General features: G+C 49.1%; 1 pseudogene; it reads left to right on the top strand.

The window, feature by feature from the left end:
* The first annotated feature begins 2,237 nt into the window (after positions 1 to 2,237).
* The window catches only part of LOC148165087 (solute carrier family 41 member 3-like), a 29,689-nt pseudogene continuing 13,648 nt past the window's right edge, over positions 2,238 to 18,278 (top strand).

The following is an 18,278-nucleotide window of genomic DNA, read 5'->3' as shown; positions in this document are numbered from 1 at the left end:
AGCACGGGTGAACCTGTGGCCGCCCCCTGTGGAGAGGGGACGGGAGCTACAGTTGTGCTTGTTTCCAAGCTGCATTTTTATAAGTCAGGGTTGATCACCGAGAGTGCCAGAGCCAAGGGGAGCAGTGTAGAGTTAGCAGCGCCAGGTAGCAAGGGCCGAGCCGAGAGTGCCTTCCGCAACGGCCTGCGTCTAACCTCGCATAGGCGTACGGAACCCGTGCCTCAGCCTTTCGCGCCCGGACACCGTACACTGCTTCCTCCCGCAGAGAGGTCCGCGGTAGCCACAGCACGCATACTCCACACTGTTTTTGCTTCGCGTTCGTCCGCTAGCAATGAGGCTTGCCTGCCCAAGCGGGGCCGCAGGCCCAACTTCATGAAACAAGTGGGGAGTCGTGCTCTGCCTTCTGCCGCCCCCTGAGTCCCACTCCGAAAATGATTTTGGACTCGCTGGCTGCACACGCCCACAGGCACACAGCAGAATGCTTCCACCCTCAGCTCCTGCTGCCCTGGCTGACCAAGGGTGCTCTCCAGTGTGGTTCCTTGGAGTCAGGTCGTGGTATAGCGGCCTGCCCTTACACACAGGGCAATGGAACTAGGCCCAGAAATGAGAGCTGAGCCAAGAGGTGTGTCTTCGGCACCGGCCGTTTTCTCACTCCGGTTGACTTTAGGGAGGCCGTTCCCAGAGCTCTCAGCCACAGTACACAGTATCCCGCGTCCTCTCACCCAGGGACCGGCGGGAAGTTAAGGCACGGTATCTGCCTAGATTTCTGCCTTCGAAGTAGGTGCCTGGAACTCAGGGCTCCAGCACCCATGCCCGAGGACTGCCGGCTTCGTGACCCTGGAGCTGGTGTGAGAGGTTCCTCTGCGCGAAGCTGTTTCTCTCGCCCTGTAATGTAGGGGAATCGTTTCCTAGGCTCTCACGCAGACACACTGAAAGTGTTGCCACCCTCCCGAACCGTGATGCTGTCTACAGCACGGTCCCTCTCCCCTGCTGTTAGCTAGTGTTCGGTCACTCTACAGCCTGGCTTCTCCGTGCTAGTGGTTAGGTACCTAGGTCTCCTGGCAGGCCCACAGGGTAGAGCAGTGCTCACCTCCTCACACCAGAGTGGGGTCGAGAGAGCAGCCTTCCTTACAGGCCTGTTTTCTCGGTCAGAGGAACGTTTAGGTTCCAGTGCTCATGCTTTCACACAAATACCCGACAGGTGATATGTGCGCTCAGGAAGGGCGTTCTCGGTGGAGGCTCGAGGCCTCTGGCTTTTGGTTCCTTGGCGTGAGGCGGATGGCTCTTCGGACTAAACGCACTCAGGGCAGACGACCTAGCTTCACGAAAGAGCTGTTTGCATCGAGAGGCACCTTGGGCCCCTGCCTCTTTCTCACTTGGAATTCTGCCGGGACCCACGCCCTAGGTGGCTACACAAGCACGGTTGAACGTGTGGCCGCCCCCTGTGGAGAGGGGACGGGAGCTACAGCTGTGCTTGTTTCCAGGCTGCTTTCTTACAAGTCAGGTTTGAGCACCGAGAGTGCCAGAGCCACGGGGATCAGTGTAGAGTTAGCAGCGCCAGATAGCAAGGGCTGAGCCGAGAGGTGCCTTCCGCAACGGCCTGCGTCTAACCTCGCTTTGGCGTATGGAACCCGTGCCCCAGGCTTTCGCGCCCGGACACCGTACACTGCTTCCTCCCGCAGAGAGGTCGGCGGTAGCTACTGTACGCATTCTGCACACTGTTTTTGCTTCGCGTTCTTCCCCTACACCATCCTACACTGTCTCAGCATGCACATGAATAACTCATCCCAAACCCAAGCCTCCGAATTTTCGGATGGCTTCATCTCCAGTGACCTTCACCTCCATTCCACCTCAGCTGCCCAGGCCCCTCATGTGGCCTTGACATGCTTGCACATGCTCCAAAATCCTCTTGACTTCACATCCCACGTCTTCTCACAGCTTCCTTCCCTCTGTTGCTCTTCCTTTGCTCATCTCTACAAGTTCTTCAAGCTCTCCAGCCCACCACTCCTCCTCTGCACCTCTTGGCATCACTCCCTCTCCTGTTCAGCCTCAGCTTGGAAAGACAACATCTTGAGGAATGAATTCCTTTCTAATTCATACTCAGGGGTCATGGGCCCAGTAGTATCCCTCTTCTGATGAGTACAAGGTTTTGAGTTGGCTGATCGATAGGAAACAGCAAATGGGCACGTTGAGTCCAGTGAGCACTGGAATAGTGCATTGAGGAGCAGAGAGGGGCAATGAGCCTGTTGGCCTCACACGTTCGGGACATGGTAGGCTGTGTAACTGTGTTCTGCTCCCCCTTAGTTCCTTGTCCTTGTGAGCACCCCTTAGGTGGGTATTAGTCTACCTTTGTGAAGGAGGAGTCACCTGGGGCTCTATGATTGTTCCATGCTGCATCCAAGGTGTCCATCATGCTTAAAACAAAAGCACCCCCTTATTTGTCCATGAAAAGTAATTCCATTTTTCCCTTCAAGTTCAGGAACTTCATGAACTCAGTGCAAAGGAGCTAGGAAAATACACTTATCTACATCTTGAATTTTGCTGGCAAGTGCTATGAAGTTAGGAGCTGATTACCATTTTTATAGGAGAAAATCATATTTCAGATCTTGTTTTTTAATCCTAAGAGAAGGACTTGAGCATTTCTTAAATAGGATGATTTGCAGAGGTCATGTTGGGGTGGTTAGTGGTCATCTGAGATGTGACTTGCTGGAAGGGGGAGTAGGGAATTGTAGGTGTTGGGGACAACATGGCCCAAGACTTGGCTGAGGGCACAAGCCAGTTTTTCCAGCAAGAGTCCTTCCCATGCTGCCTGTGGCTGAGCTTTAGAGTCAGGTGACCCTGAAATTGTTGGTGACACTTATCTCTGTGTCCTTGCAAACTTGAGCATGGGAGAGATGGTCTATGACACTCTCAAAGGGACTTGGGTCCTTACCTTTCCCACCCCCAAGTCAGTTTTGAAAGCTGGGCAGAATAATTTGTTCTAACATCAATGAAATGATATTTGCTGATTTCTGTCCTGAGAGACTGCCTTTTCCCGGAAGGCTTGGCCTGGCTTTGTGACCACCCAGACTTACCCTCTGTCCTTTTCTCTCCATCCTAGGCCAACACTGGACAAATTGATGATCCCCAGGAGCAGCACAGAGTTATCAGCAGTAACCTTGCCCTCATTCAGGTGACTTTCCCCTTTGTCCGATCGCTGAATCTCCTCCCTGCTTTTGAATCTGCAGCCAGGCCTGCTCCATGTAGGAAGGCTGAAGACTAAGTAAGCCTTTGTCCCTGCACTCCAGACGGAACTTGGGGAATGGGCCACCCATCCACCCTGCACCCACCAGACCACACTCATATGGCAGCGGGAGGCTCAGCCCAACTATAGGGCACTAGCATGTCCAACTGAAAGTAGATGCCTCTTCTGAGAACCCAAGGTCCCTCCAGCGCCCCCAGCCCCTTTTTTTCAAGACAGGCTTATTGAAAGATTCACCTATACTTGCTCGCTCCTCTCTCTTATAGCCTGGACAGAGCTGACAGCTTTCTCTTCCCACTATCTTGACTCAAGCTGTGCTTGCCAAGGTCACTGACATCTTAATTGGTATACCCTCTGATTGCCTCATACATGTGATCCTACTTATTCTCTCTGGAGCATCTGCTATTCTTTCTGCCTGGAGGTTCCTCTGTGGCTGCACTCCCGCCACGTGCAGACTTTGCAGGACACTCTGCCCCCCATGCCTTTGTCCCTTAAATGCTTCATGCTCGTTCAAATTTGTACCTCCTTCTAGCAGACCCTAGTTGGGCTCAATTCTCATCCTAGGAGTCTCAGAGTATTAGAGAGTCAGGAGGCCCAGGGCAGGGGGAGACTGGGAAGAGATTGGCTCAAGGTAAGAGAGGAAGTGGCTTCATCCAGAACCTTCTGGGCTTCTCTGGCTGGGGGCAGCCTATGGCCACACAAAGAACCTGGACTCTGAGATCAGACAGCCCTGGAGTTAAGGCTATCATGTATCAACTGGGTGGCCTTGGGCAGGACACACAAGACTTGCTTAGCTGTATTTCCCTGTCCATCAAATTAGGAGGATACCCACTTTAACTCTTACCTGGGCTCCAGAGCCCCTGTTTCTAGCTCTCCACTGGGTATCTCCATCTACCTGTACCAGAAGCATCCACAAAACAGCTTAGCCAGATCTGGCCTCATCACTTCCTCTCCTCGCACTCACTTCTGGTGAAGTCCCCAACCCTGAAGAGTTTGATGGTTGAAAGCTCATTCTGGGGGTCGACCAGCTGGAGGCCCTTGGGCAAGTCACCTCACCTTCTCCGCAAGATGGGCCATTGTGAGGTTTCAGTCATGGAAGACTGTGACACCTGGCTAGCACATGGTAATCTCCCAGTCGTGGTCGCTGTGCCCATTAATCAAGCTAGAGACCAAGTCACCCTCAGCGTTTCTCTGCTCCTTACCCTTCTGTCCAGTCCTGAGGAGTCTGCGTCTGAGCTGTGCTTGAATCAGCCCTGCTTCTCCTCCTCCTTGCCTTGGCCTCTTGGTCTCTGGCCTCACTGACGACAGACCTCTTCACTGTTCTCACTGCCCCAAGCTTCTTCCTGTCTGGCTCTCCTCTGCATGGCCACCTGAGCGGCCTTCTCTAAATCCTAAAGCTGATCAGGCGTCCTCCTCCTGAGGTGCCTTTGTTGGTCCTTCTTGTCCAAGTGTGGGCCTAGCCCAGAGGCACTCCTGGCCTGGTCCTGCCCTCCTGCAGTCTCAGTCCCCATCCCTGCTGCCTTTGCATATGTGGTTGTCTCTCCTTGGAATGTCCTTTCTCTTCCTGTTCTCCTGGCAGTGAAGCTCCAGTCAGTTCCAGCCCGATACCGGGTACTCTCTGGGGCCTTGTACAAGCTGCTGGGGCTGCCCTGGTTGCCATTCTGTGTTTAGATGTCTGCCTTCCCCACTTGAGCTGAGTCACATAGGCCAGGACCCCAGCCTGTGGCTGAAGAACTTTGGAGATTAAATGAGATGCTCGTGATGCCCTTAACAGAGGGTCTGACAAGGGGCAGGTTATAAATGCCTCAGCTACAAGTCACCAAGTCCTTACCCATATGCATGCACATTTCCACATGATTGATTCTCAACAAACATTCATTAAGTCCCACTCTGGGCCAGGCACTGGCTTGGCACATTGTCCTGATCATAGCATGGATATAATTTTGTCTCCCCCATTTTTTAAAAAGTTTAACATTGAATCACAAGTGGTACAATAAATTTCATAATTGAACTTTTTAATAACTTTGTATTCTATCACAAATATACCCAAGAGTGATATTTAACAACATTGGCAGGGCCAATGCCAACTGTCCAGACTCAGCCCTGTTCCACTTCTTTCAACTGTCACCACGAGTGTGCACCTGCAATTGTTTGTATGCTTCTACTCGATAAATTATACTGCAATGAAATTATTCTCTTTTGCATGAATTTCTTAAGAGAAGTTCCCACAAGTTCACAAGGTATGAACAATTTGAAGTTCTAGATTTTTTTCCAAAAAGGTTATAAGATATTTGAATTCTTAGTACCAAATAATAGACCAGTATTAATATTTCAGTTATTAATTTCTCCATAACCTCACCAGCATTGGAAGTATTCTTCTGAATGACTTTCTGCATTTGCCATATATATGTATGTGTCCATAGACAATATATGATACAACTTTCTGTGTTTTTTAAGCATTAGAAGTATTGTACTGGACATATAATTCTGTTACTTGTACTTTTAAGAGTGACTTAATGAATGAAAATCACTGAGAATAGCAGATAGTAAGCACTCAGTAAATATCAGCTCCAGTCATCATTATCGTTATTTTGTGACTTTGTTCACATGTGCAAATGTATTCCTGGGAAAATGCTAGATCATAAAGAGTAACGAAATCCCCTCCCCCCAAATTCTTGTACCAATTATATCACATCTATGTATAAGAGAACCATTTTCCCATATATTTGTCAATGTGTATCTCATGTTATTGGCCTTTTAAATTTTAAGTTTACCTAGTCTGATGGATAAAAATAGTATATCCCATCCATTAATTCATTCATTGATTGGATGAGCACAGATGAGGGCTGAGCACCTGCAGAGATGGCACTGACCTTTTAGTAGAGGAAGACCAACGTCAGTTACAAAGAAATGATACCTACTATCAAATTGGGATTTTATTTTAAATTTTCCTGATTATTCAGGAAGTTGGTCACATTTTTGTGTGTTTCTTAGCCATTTGTATTTCCTTTTACGTGAATTGTCTATCCATACCCCTTGTACATTTTTCTTTCAGGTTGTCTTTTTTAAAAATTGCCATTGGTTTGTTATTTTGATCACTAACACTTTATTAGTTGTAAATGCTGGAGATATTTTCTCCAGCTGTCTCTCCATCTTTGAATTTCTGGTATCGCATAGAAGTCATACTTGGAGTTATATACATTTATCTCTATTTTTCTTTATAGATTTTACATGTTATATCTTCAGAAGGAGTCCCTTTCTAATCCAAAATCTGAAACATACTTTTCTATATTTTCTCCTGTTTTACACTTGAGGTTTTATGTTTAGTGGTGTGTGTGTGTGTGTGTGTGTGTGTGTGTGTGTGTGTGTGCACGCACGGTATAAAGTAGAAATATATTTTCTCCCCCCAGACAGATGCCTGCTTTCCCTTTCCCTGTTTATTCAGTATCCACCCATTCCATACTGATTTGAAATGCCACTTTTATCTTTATTAAATTTTTATATATTAAATTTTCATATATTCATGATACTATTCCCGGACACCAGTCTGTCCTGCTGATCTATTTGTCTATTTCTCTGCCAATACCACCATGTTTTAATTACTATAGCCCTAAAACTATGTATTGATAATGAATGTGCCAAAACTCCCTCTTGATCTTTTTTCTCAAATTGTCTTGGCTATTCTTGCACATCTACTCATCTTTGTGAAACTTAAGATAAGTTGTCAAGTGCCATGAAGAAGCTTGTTGGGACTTTGATTGGAATTATATAGGTTAACTTGGGGAGCAAGTTTCATCCATGTATACGGTAAAGTTCTCTGTTTATTCAGCCTTCTTTAATAACACAACATGTTTCCATTTCCATTAAGACATTTGAATTGCAGTTGACCCTTGGACAACACAGGTTTGAACTGGGCAGGTCTGCCCCTATGCAGATTTGTTTCAATAAATACAGTACTGTAAGTGTATGATTCCTTATGATTTTCTTAATTTTCTCTTCTCTAGCTTACTGAATTGTAAGGATATAAGTAACTTTATGTCATGGGTAAGACTTCCAGTCAACAGTAAGCTATTAGTAGTTAAGTTCTGGGGGAGTCGCAAGTTATACACAGATTTTCACCTGCATCGGCACACCAATGCCTCTGTTGTTGAAGGGTCAACTGTACTGATAACAGGTGCCAGTATTGATACTCAGACCTGGACACATCATGGTACTGGCCTGAGTGAGCAGCAGAGATGTGTCCCCACCAAGATGAAATGGGAACTGCAGCTGGGATGGGGGAGAATGTAGAGAAAGGGGGCACCAGCATGCAGAGCAAGTGCCAAGGAAGGAAGCCAGGGAGAAAGATGGAAATTGTACACAGAGGCTTCCAAGGTGTAGCTGTGGATCATGGAGTGTTTCCACATTGCAGGGGAGATTGGTTGTCTGTACAGCTGGAGAGCACTTTTGCCTAGAGCCGTGGGAGGAGCCACAGGCAAGAGACTGGTGGCCTTTGGCCAAGGGCCGAGTAGAAGATGAAGATTTCATGAAGCAAGATGGCATTGAGCTAGCTGCAGAACAGGAAAACAACAGTTTTCAAGGGAGTTGGATTGAAGCAAGGTGTTAGTCTTTGTTTTTCCCAGGTTGGAGGGGCCATTGGCAGACTTTAGGGTAAGGGACGAGAGGTAGTGGTGAGTGACATACTGACCTCTCAAGGTCACAGAGGAGGCAGAGTGAAAGGCAGGGAGGAGCGATGGTGGTCAGTGGCACCTTTCCTCACATTTCTGATTTCTGCCCTGACAGGTGCAGGCCACCGTCGTGGGGCTCCTGGCTGCTGTGGCCGCCCTGCTGCTGGGCGCTGTGTCTAGGGAGGAGTTAGATGTGGCAAAGGTGCAGTTGCTGTGTGCCAGTAGCGTCATCACCGCCTTCCTTGCCGCGTTTGCCCTCGGTGAGCTGTGCGCCCACCCCAGTGACCACCCCCCCAGCTTGCTCCGCCCCCCTTCCTCAGTGCTCTGCTCTCAGCTCTTTGTGTTGCAATTCCTTGAGATGTGAAAGATGGGAGCACTAATGGTGGAGCCTCATATATCCTGCCAGGGGCTGGGGGAAAGCCTGTTGGGTTACCAAGACGCACCTTAAAGGTGGGCAGGGAAGATGATGAGTCCTACTCTTAGGCAGGGTGTGTGTGCCAGAGCGAGCTGCTGACTCCACATCTCTTCCCTCTGCTTGTTTAAAGAACTGGCCTTTGCTCAGTAGACACATTCATTTCTTCATCCATCCATCCATTCATTCATTCACTTACTCATTCAGTTAGTCTTTAAACATTTCTCAAGCATGGCTTGCATATGGGCTTGTGGTGGGATCTGGAGTCTGCAGTCATGGTGGGGAGCAAGGCTCAGGTTTTAACTTCAATTTCATCTCTGCAGGTGGCCCTTGCACACGTTCCATCCTCCGCCCTTCTCCCCAGCTGCCACCATGCTCTTCTGCGCCGTGCACCTGTTTTCCTTATAGAGCACTTGTGAAAATCTGTAATCATCCACTTTCTTCATTCATTTTCTGTCTCACTTCCTTGCTAAAATGTCAGCACCTCAGACAGGGGCCCTGCTTCTCCAGTTCTGTTCCTATCACACTGCCTGCCACACATCAATTGCTTCCTATGTGTCTGCAGAAGGCGGGAAGACACAAGCATTGACAGACATGAGCTCACGCATGACAGTGGCCAGGCAGTTACTGTAGAATGTCACCCCTTCGCTCATTTCCTCAGTACTTACTGAGTGTCTGCTGCGTGCCAGGCACTGTTGCGGTGCTAGGGATGCTCTGGTGAGTGACTGCACCGTTCTGTGATGTTGATATTCTGGTGCAGTGAGACATCCATACACGAGCACAAAGGGCCAAGTGTCTAGGGTAGCCCCCCATTCACAGTCATGCTTTCTTTTCATGTCCTGTTTGTTTACTTCAAATTCTTGTTCACTTATTTGTGCACTCTCTGTTCCTCTGCCCAACAGGCATTTACTGTGTGAGTGCAGAGCCTGATGGTTCTTTTCTTTTCTTTTAAATTTTTTTATTGTTATGTTAATCTGATGGTTATTTTCATTACCTAAAATAGGCGTATTTTAGCTCCTAAATGTTTGCTGAATGAATGGGCTTTATTCTGGTTCTCTTCTGGTCTGAGTGTCTCTTGCAAACCATGTGCAAGTACAAGAAGGAATAAGTGAAAACAATAAATTGGATTTGCATTTACACTTCTGTCCTCCATCTGACTGCTCATAAAACCCCTTTGAGCTCAGTGTTCTGTAAGATGATGTGGCGGGCTATGTGGTGAATTCTGTTCCTTCCTGTGCTAGTGTATATAATCAGGAGGGAGGGTACAAGTGCAGAAACCCAGGAGCAGATTCACAAGCTGCGCTTCCCTGGGTAGGAGTGTGCTCCTGGCCAGATACCTGTAGCAGTCTGGCCAACGGAAGAGCAGGGTGAGTACGCCACACCTTCTGGAGAATTAGAGCCCAGGAGATGCTTGACATGAAGTCTCTTCTGAAAACAGCACCATCAGGGCGCCTGGGTGGCTCAGTCATTAAGCGTCTGCCTTCGGCTCAGGTCATGATCCCAGGGTCCTGGGATCGAGTCCTGCATCGGGCTCCCTGCTCCGTGGAAAGCCTACTTCTCCCTTTGCTTCTCTCTCTCTCTCTCTCTCTGTCTCTCTCTCTGTCTCTCATGAATGAATAAATAAAATCTTTAAAAAAAATAAAAAATAAAATGAAAACAGCACCATCAGACGATTCAGGAGGCCAGTCCTGTTTCTGTGGGGCCCTGTAGAGAATGCCATTCCTAACTCCCCATTTTACAGATGAGGAAACTAAGGCCCAGAGAGGGGGCGGAGCTCACCAGCATGGACATAGCCGGATTGTCCAGAGATGTGTAGAAGTTCAGAAACATTGCTGGTGGCTCCTTGTGTGACCTCGATGTGACTCTGCTGTAAAGCCAGGTGGTGGCGGTGGTGGTGCTGGTGGATTTTAGTAGGTGCTCTCAAACTGGTGGTGTCTGTGTAGTCCCTGTGGGATTGTTACCAGACCACCAGCTGTGCAGACTCAACTTCACTTAGGACTGACATTTCAAAAGAGAAAGCAGCTATGACCTGGTCATGAAACAGGGCACAAACTGTGGTCAATTAGTATGGCATTGAGGTGAGAATAATAATTTTGTTTAGAGTTATGAATACTGGGTAAAATGTTAAAACATCAATAGCCAAGATACAAAGTGTCTTCTTAAAGATGCACGTGTGACACTGTTGGTTGGTTGAAGTCCTAGGCAGTGGCCGAGGGCTAGAAGATGACACACGACTATCACCTTAGAACACAGGGTGAAGACGGAAAGTAGGCCCTGGGGAGGTCTCCAGTGCAGCACCTGAAACTCCACCCCCAGCCCCACTGGCAGAGGCCACCTGCTGCCTGCACCTAGTGGTGGCCCTGCTGGGCTCCCAACATGGGCCTGTTCCCCAGAGATGTGGCCCCACTGAAAGTACTTCAGTGCAGTCTGCACCTGCTTCCCCTTCCTACCCTCCCCCTCTCCCACCCTGGGCGCCCTGTGCACCACCCTGTGGCTCTCCTGGTTCCCCTGCCCCCAACTCCCCCCTCACAGTCTTTGCCCCTAACAAACCTCTCGCGTTGCTAATCCCACCAAGGTACCTGTTTCCCTGGGGACTCCAGTGGACACAAGAGGCCATGCCCTGCCCCTGGGACTCCATCGTTCACAGCAGTTTTGGAGTCCTCTTTCCTGCAGTGAGGGGCTGTGAGCTTCATGTCTGTAGTCCCAGGTGTTGGGGAGCCCGGGAGTCAACTCCCTGCTATCTCCCCCATGGGTTTGAGTGTATCATCAAAGCTTTCAGGCTGCTCTTTGCAGGCTGTCACAGGGGTCCACCCCCCCCAACCTCCCACTGCCACTGCCTGATTCTCAGGCTCCAGCATAGCAGTGAAACTGAGTGTCAGGGCAGCCTGGCTCCAGGCTCGGGCTATGTGGATCGAGGCATTACTGAGCAGCCTCACGGCCACCTTCTCATCCTGTGCTTTGAGTTTCCTCTGTCTCCTCTCTGCAGGAATGCTGATGGTTTGTATAGTGATTGGCGCTCCGAAGCTCGGGCTCAACCCAGACAACATTGCCACGCCTATTGCTGCCAGCCTGGGAGACCTCACTACATTGTCCCTTCTGGCTTTTGTCAGCAGCTTCTTCTACAAACACAAAGGTAGGGGTGCCCCAAGAAGGGGGGGGGCACGAGGAGGTCTGGGTATGACATCCGCACCCAGCCCACAGCATTCAGATCAGGCACCCTCACACAGAAAGGAACCTATGGGGTCTATTGTGGGGTCAGAAATCCTACTTTTCCCAAGACAAAGCCTGAGGTCATTCAGCAGATTTGAGGTGTTCTGTAGCAGGTATCTGAAGCTTTCCCAACCACTCGGGTCAACAGATATGTTGTCTGTGTCCCCCTTAGGACAGGGGTGCACGGGGAGGCCAGGGAGGACTGGAGGCTAACAGAGCTCCATGGGAAGGCAGTTCACGTTGGACACATACAAACCACCCAGGAAGGGACTCCCAAGCAGCAGTGTCACAGCCATGGGCAGCAGCAGCATATGGTCCCTCCAAAGGTGTGAGGAGCCCAGGGCTCCTCAGAAGGTGGTCCGGTGCCCTGGTCAGCAGCTGAGGGAGACAGTCACACATCTTGTATGATGGGCCTTCACGGCTAGAGGCTCTGACCCCACCAGGGGTCTCCCCAGGTGTGTCCTGGGAGTACCGAGGTTTGTTCATGCCCTGGGCAGTGTGACCAGGCAGCATCCCCCTTGCCAGATGGTTCTCACCTGCTAGGTTTCCACAGCTGACCACTCCCCTCTGAGTGTCACAGTTGTTACTTTCCACCTAAGCTGGCCACCTGCAGTTGTTTGGATCTAGTAAGTGTGGATTCTGAGCATGGTCACAACCCTGAGTGTTGGGAGGGGGGCAGGTGGCATCAGTGAGTGGTGCGGATGGTGAAGAGGACAGTGGGGAGCATTGGAGGAAATGCCTGGACAAAGGCACAGCTGCACTGAAGCTCCGGCTTAGCATTGCCCTGTGGGAATGTGGACCCAGGACCATGAGAGATCACCCAGCATCTCCATGATGGCATCTGAAGCATACTGACAGAGTACCTGCCACTGAGAGTATTCAGGCCCTGGAAACCTTTCCCTCTCAGCCTTGGGCCTGGCTCCTTGCCACCCCGGGATATGCTTGCCACCAATGTTTAATGGTTGGGAGATTCTCAAAGTTCCTGTAAGTGGCAGTGAAGATCCAATGATAAGATGACCTAATTTTCCTTTTAAACCAAACTGAATTTATAAAATAAGATTTGTGTATGGGTTGGCTAATGGAGTTTTATAGGTGTCCCGAGACCCTTCCTCTCCACCCTGCTGTACCCCTACTGAAATAGTGCGCATTTCAACACATGACTTACTAGCCGTTGAGTAGTGTTGGGCTGGTCCATCTCTCAAATTAGACTGTGACTACACCTTGGGTGTGCTTGGGGGGTTCACTGGGCCTGGCGTGTATCGGATAAATCTTCACTGATGACTGTGTCACCTGTCAGTGCAGTTGGGAAGACAAGCCATATGCAGGGGGATGTACTCATCATGGTGGTGGGAAAATATGAGGTGGAACCTCTGTCAGGGCTTCCAAGTCATTCTAGAACAACTGGCCTGCAAAACTGTCCCACAAGTAGTGCCCCTATAGGCTGCTGCCTTCCAGAGCCTTCGAAACGTGCTTAGAGCTTGCTGGGCTCGTCCCTCATCTCCTGGGATGGTGAAGAGGCTGGCCACTTCTGCCATGGAGCACTTTGTCCGGAGCCCACCATGGGCACCTGTGGCCCACCCTTCCTTGTAGTTGCTCAAGGAAAGGAATGGACCGTGATTGCCTAGTGCAGAGAAAGACGAGTGGGAGATGCTCCTAATGATGCTGCTCAGAGAAAGGGGGTGTGGGGCGCAGACCCACCTGCACACCTCTGAGTGCTGAGGCCCACTCTGCAGAGGGGCATGCACCACCCTGCCTAAGCCTGCCCTTTGGAAGCAGGGCTAAGGGGTGAGAAGACAGTTCTAGAGAAAGCTGGTGTCTTGTTCTGTGTGCATTTGGAAGGTGACACACAGAGAATAAGCAGGAAGAGTGTGAGTGAGAATGGTGCTGGTGTGTGTTGGGCCCTGGCCGGACCTGAGGTACAGTCAGGTGTCCCACATTCAGGTGTGTTTTCATGACTCACACCAGTGCAAGAAAATGACATGGGCATGAGTAGCTGCAAAGCTGGCCATGTTCTGGGCCCTGAGACCCATGGATGCCAAGGAGGTCACCTTGGGCTGGCCTCAGCCAGAAGCAGGATTGGCATCATTAGTTAACTCTGGCATTAGCCCTGATTTCTGCATGCTGGCTCGAGTCCTCGTGGGCCACCTCGTCACACTGTAGTATGCCTATCTGAGGGGTAGTTGAGAATGTGAAATGAGTTTGTGCTTGGGAAATGCTGAGCACGGTGCTGGCCCATGGTCACAATCCTATAAATGCCACCATTAATAATAATAACTAGGTTGGCATGGGAGGAGATGGAAGAGGGTACTTATGTCAGGAAAATAGCAAAAAAGAAAGGTGAAGGGGACAGTGACAGGAATTGAGGACAAAGAGGAGCTTTTCCAGTTGCTTCATGAGATGGTACAAATTCTTTGAGAGGTATGTTAGGTTGGCCCATTCTAAGCTGCTGGGGACAGAAGTGTCTCCTCAGACCTCTAGTGCTTTTAGCTCTCTGCCCACCCCTCACTTTTGCAACCCAGGCCATGGCCCAGCAGGCCATGCTCATGTGCCCTGGCATGCGTCCCCTCCCTCTCCCCACAGACAATCGATATCTGACGCCGCTGCTGTGTATTGGCTTCATGGCCCTGATCCCCGTCTGGGTCCTCATTGCCAAGCAGAACCCACCCATCATGAAGATCCTGAAGTTTGGGTGGTTCCCAATCATCCTAGCGATGGTCATCAGCAGGTGAGCATGAGCGAGGGCTGCCACCAACTTCTCCCTTCACACACCACCCGTGGCTTCTGTGGACAAGGAGAGTGGCCTGAGAGCTGCAGAACCTCTGGAGTGAGGGCGGCACTCATGGTTGCTGTGGGCTCCTCCCTTAAGTCCTGGTGCTGGTTGAGTCATACCTCTTTATTCTTCATCTCTTTCCCTCTCACCAGGAACCTTAGGCCTTACTTATTCTGAGAGGCAGCCCTATTTACAATTGCAGGAGCACCAGAGAGCCAGGCAGAGCCAACCTGGGAACATCGGATGGGTGCACTAGTGCTTCCACTCCCTGCCCCATCATGGCGCTGCAGGACACTGGGTCTCCCGCTCCCATGCTGCCAGAGCTCTCACTGGCCTGGACCCCTGCTTAGGCTGTAGGGAGCCCCCTACCTGCCTCTGTGAACACCACTTCTATAGCATGGCTGCTGGTGGGACCTGGGAGGCTGAGGGATTATTGGCCCTGGGCCCTTCAGCTCATCTCAGGTCTTCTACCCTTGAAACCTGATCCTCCAGAGCCCTTTCTGTTAGTAGACCTGGACAGGGGCCACCCAGTCTTTTCTGAGGTGCCTTCCTAACCTTGAATCTCAGGGAGAAGGAGTTATGGGCTAGGTGTCTTTGCTTCCAGAAAGCTCCTGGGCTCCTTATACAAACTGGTCTAACTTTTCCAGGGCTATAGCGGCAGGGCAGCCTTTGCTAAACTACAGGGGCTGGTGGGAGTGAGGTCTTGTTGTGGCATCTCTGAGAACAAGCAGCATGGGACGATACTCATGCAGGTTCCATTTTCTGCTCAGGAAACTAGCATTTCAGTTACATTTCAGGGCGTGGGTCACGTGGCAGAGCCCAGCCAGCTAAGTGGCCTTGGAGGGGAGTTTGTCATTTGTTTTTAATGGGCTGACATTATCTGATGGGTCTTCTGAAACAGCTGAGGCTCAGAATACAGGTGGAGAAGCAAGCACGCATAGTGCAGAGGACACTGGGGAGACCAGCTTGGCTACAACAGATATTTTGTGTAGGGGTCAGGAAAGTGTTTGCTAAGCTGAGAAGGCAGGCTGATGAAACATTTTGTATAGAGGTGTGCCAGGTCATCTACAAGGGTAAACTAACCATTTGCCCTCTACTCTCTCCCCAGTTTCGGAGGGCTCATCTTGAACAAAACTATTTCTAAACAGCAGTACAAAGGCATGGCCATATTTACTCCCATTATATGTGGTAGGTATCGGCAGCACCGTCACCTGGGGTCCTCAGTGTGCTGGGCTGTGCCGGCCCCCAGGGCCAGGGCAATGGGCTCTGACAGCAGCAACTTCAGAGGTCTGTTCCCAGGCCCTCAGAGCCATGGCCATGCTTCTGCTGGGCAGCAGCTGCTGGACTGGTTTGTCTCAGGTGGAAGGAGATCCTTGGGGAGAAAGCCCTGCCCACTGTTCCACCAGCTCACACCCTTTTCCTCCTAGTCACCACGGAGACTTGAGCCTTCCCGCAGAGCTAAATCCCACCTGTTGAAGGCATACCGTGTCTAAGCCAGGATTTGCTGGCCCCTGCAGAGAGAATGTGGCCTTCAGAACTGGGGTGTTGGCTTCTCATGGTTTTGTTTTGTTTTTAAACTTAGATTCATTGATGACATTTAAAACTCAGACATTTGCACATAAAAATCTGGATTTCTGTTTTCTCCTTATAAAGCAAGGCTGTGATAGTACTGAATTTACATTCTCAGTGAGGTGAGAATCAGCTGCCACTGAGATAGGATTTATGCTGTTCTGTTTGCCTGAATCCCCTCCATTCCCCGTTGTCTTTCACCCAACATTTCACTGATTCACCTTTTAGGCTTAGACCCTGTGGGCATTTATGGTGAGGACCCTCTTTTAACCAAAGCTTGGTTCGTGTCCAGCTTCTGATAAGAATCTATAAATGGGACCAGCCAGTCAGGAGAGGAACCAAACGTGATAACTTACTGCACACTTCGCTTGGTCCCAGGCCCTGGTGTTCTGGGTCTGTAGAAACAGGCTTCAGGGACTCCTGGGTGGCTCAGTTGGTTAAGTGTCTGCCTTTGGCTCAGATCATGATCCTGCAGTCTTGGGATCGAGTCCCACATCGGGCTCCCAGCCCAGCAAGGAGCCTGCTTCTCCCTCTGCCTGCTGCTCCCCCTGCTTGTGCTGTCTCTCTGTCAAAAAAATAAATAAATAAATAAAATCTTTTTTTTTTAATGAACATATAATGTATTATTTCTTTTAGGGGTACAGATCTGTGATTCATCAGTCTTACACAATTCACAGTGCTCACCATAGCACATACCCTCCCCAATGTCCATTACCCAGCCACCCTATCCCTCCCACCCCCCACTCCAGCAACCCTCAGTTTGTTTCCTGAGATTAAGAGTCTTTTATGGTTTGTCTCCCTCTCTGGTTTCATCTTGTTTCATTTTTCCCTCCCTTCCCCTATGATCCTTTGCCTTGTTTCTCAAATTCTTCATATCATTGAGATCATATGATACTTGTCTTTCTCTGATTGACCTATTTCGCTTAGCATGCTACCCTCTAGTTCCATCCATGTCGTTGCAAATGACAAGCTTTCATTCCTATTGATGGCTGCATAATATTCAATTGTATATATATATATATATACATCTTCCTTATCCATTCATCTGTCGATGGACATCAGGCTCTTTCCATAGTTTGGCTATTGTGGACATTGCTGCTATAAACATTGGGATGTATGTGTCCCTTCGGATCACTACATTTGTATCTTTGGGGTAAATACCCAGTAGTGCAATTACTGGGTCATAGGGTAGCTCTGTTTTCAACTTTTTTGAGGAACCTCCATAACTGTTTTCCAGAGAGGCTGCACCAGCTTGCATTCCCACCAACAGTGTAGGAGGGTTCCCCTTTCTCTGCATCCTTGCCAACATCTGTCATTTCCTGACTTGTTAATTTTAGCCATTCTGACTGGTATGAGGTGGTATCTCATTGTGGTTTTGATTTGTATTTCCCTGATACTGAGTGATGTTGAGCACTTTTTCATGTGTCTGTTGGCCATTTGGATGTCTTCTTTGCAGAAATGTGTGTTCATGTCTTCTGCCCCATTTCTTGATTGGATCATTTGTTCTTTAGGTGTTGAGTTTGATAAGTTCTTTATAGATTTTAGATACTAGCCCTTTATCTGATATGTCATTTGCAAATATCTTCTCCCATTCTGTTGGTTGTTTTTTGGTTTTGTTGACTGTTTCCTTTGCTGTGCAAAAAGCTTTTTATCTTGATGAAGTCCCAATAGTTCATTTTTGCTTTTCTTTCCCTTGCCTCTGGAGACATGTGTAGCTAGAAGTTGCTGTTTCTGAGGTTGAAGAGGTTGCTGCCTGTGTTCTCCTTTAGGATTTTGATGGATTCCTTTCACATTGTGGTCTTTCATCCATTTTGAGACTATTTTTTTAAGTTTAATTTAATTTTATTATGTTAGTCCCCATACAGTACCTCATTAGTTTTCGTTGTAGTGTTCCATGATTCATTGTTCTCGTATAACACCATTGTTTTGCTCCATGCAATATGTGCCATCTTAATACCCATCACCAGGCTAACCCATCCCTCCACCCCCATCCCCTCTAAAACTCTCCGATTGTCTCTCAGAGTCCATAGACTCTCAGGGTTCATCTGCCCCCTCCAATTTCGCCCCCTTCATTTTTCCCTTCCTTCACCTAATGTCCTCCATGCTATTCCTTATGTTACACAAATAAGTGAAACCATATGATAATTGACTTTCTCTGCTTGACTTATTTCATTTAGAATAATCTTCTCCAGTCCCATCCATGTTGATGCAAAAGTTGGATATTCATCCTTTCTGATGGCTGAGTAATATTCCATTGCATATATGGACCACGTCTTCTTTATCCATTTGTCTGTTGAAGGGCATCTTGGCTCTTTCCACAGTTTGGCTATTGCGGACATTGCTGCTATGAACATTGGATCCTTCTTCTCACTGCATCTGTAGTGACAGGGAAAGCAGCCCTCCAGACTG

This window comes from Eumetopias jubatus, unplaced genomic scaffold (genome assembly GCF_037043125.1).
Source record: "Eumetopias jubatus isolate StellerSeaLion01/CBP00866 unplaced genomic scaffold, mEumJub1_p1.0 scaffold_1, whole genome shotgun sequence".
Classification (NCBI taxonomy): Eukaryota; Metazoa; Chordata; class Mammalia; order Carnivora; family Otariidae; genus Eumetopias; species Eumetopias jubatus.
Note: the sequence above shows the minus strand (reverse complement) of the source record. Positions and strands in the feature narration are given on the sequence as shown.